This window comes from Theobroma umbraticum, unplaced genomic scaffold (genome assembly GCF_002168275.2).
Source record: "Theobroma umbraticum cultivar Fairchild unplaced genomic scaffold, ASM216827v3 scaffold_67.0, whole genome shotgun sequence".
Taxonomy (NCBI): Eukaryota; Viridiplantae; Streptophyta; class Magnoliopsida; order Malvales; family Malvaceae; genus Theobroma; species Theobroma umbraticum.
This window is the reverse complement of record NW_018397262.1, coordinates 6,347,202-6,348,429: the sequence shown is the minus strand read 5'-3', so window position 1 is coordinate 6,348,429 and position 1,228 is coordinate 6,347,202. Positions and strand designations below refer to the sequence as shown.

The 1,228-nt window shown below is 37.7% G+C and overlaps 1 protein-coding gene across 1 annotated transcript in view; it reads left to right on the top strand.

Annotated features, from left to right (window-relative positions):
* The first annotated feature begins 314 nt into the window (after window positions 1-314).
* Window positions 315-1,228, top strand: part of LOC110419613 (diacylglycerol kinase 1-like) — a 6,923-nt gene continuing 6,009 nt past the window's right edge. The window contains exon 1 of the mRNA XM_021432708.2: window positions 315-631. The gene's annotated coding sequence lies outside the window, so the exon portion shown is untranslated. The remainder of the gene's footprint in view (window positions 632-1,228) is intronic.

Sequence of the window (1,228 nt, the reverse complement as noted above, 5' to 3'; positions counted from 1 at the left end):
GTCATGGTCATTTCCAATTGTACCCACACGCGACAACAACGAAGGCGCCACGTCGTTTCCTCTTTTCCTTTCGGTTACAACCGACTCAAATTCACTACAACTCCTCCTGACTTCCCCAAACCAAACAAACCAATCACCTCTCCCCATTTCACCCTTCATCTTACGTGTCACTCCCTCATTCTTTCTTCTCTTCAGCAAATCATAAACACTACCGCACTGAATAACAGTTAGTTATCGTCCCGACGGCTCTTGTCCTTGTTCAGTTGGCCGAACATTAACTTTTGAAGAAATCAAAGTCCTTCCCAGTTTTGGCTGCTTTTTTGCTTCTTAAGGTTTTTTGAAATGGTAAACGTCGAAACGACAAAAATAGAAACAAAAAACGACGACGGCAGCCGTGGTTGCAAAAGCGAAAGCCGAAGCTTCTTTCCTCTTTCGATATTTTTTTTCTTATTTGTTTGTATTTAATTCACAGTTGATCACTTTCCAACCAATCCGCGTTTCGAATATTACAATAAATTAAATTCGAAGATGAAGAAGAAGAAGAAGACTTGTTGATTTTACTTAGAATCTTGATCTTTGATTCCTACGGTTATCTTCCTCTACAGTACGAAACAGTTTCTTTCGTCTTCAGGTAAAGCATTGGCTTCTTTTTTTTTTTAATTTGAATATTGTATGACTCTGTTTGGGAAAGAAAAAGCAGAGGAAACGTGGATTAGAAATTTTCCTGCTTTTTTCTGTTGCGGATTTTTCTTTTTTTATCGTTTGAGAGAGAAAAAGCGAGGGAAAAGCAAAGAGAAAGCGCGCATTTGAGAATTTTGAGTTTCTTTTGCCGTTCTTTTATTCGTTTTGTGATCGAGGAGAGAAAAACGAAGGAAAAACGTAGAGAAATCAAGCATTTTGAGAGATTTTGAGCTTATTTTGCGTTTGTTTATCGGTTTTCTAACAGAGGAGAGGAAAAGCGAGGGGAAAAAATCAAAGAAAATCGCGCATTTGAAGATTTCTTAGCTTATTTTTGCGTTTTTTTATTCATTTTTCTTATGATGTAGGAGAGAAACTAAGGAAAACAAAGAAAAAGCGTGCATTTGGAAGATTTTCAGCTCATTTGCTTCTTCTCTTTGGCTCATTCGAGCTGATTCAGTAAATGAGAGAGAGGCAAAACTGAGGGAAAAACGAAGAGGAATCGTGCATTTGATGATTCGTGCTTAATTCTAGTTGCGGTTTTTGAGTG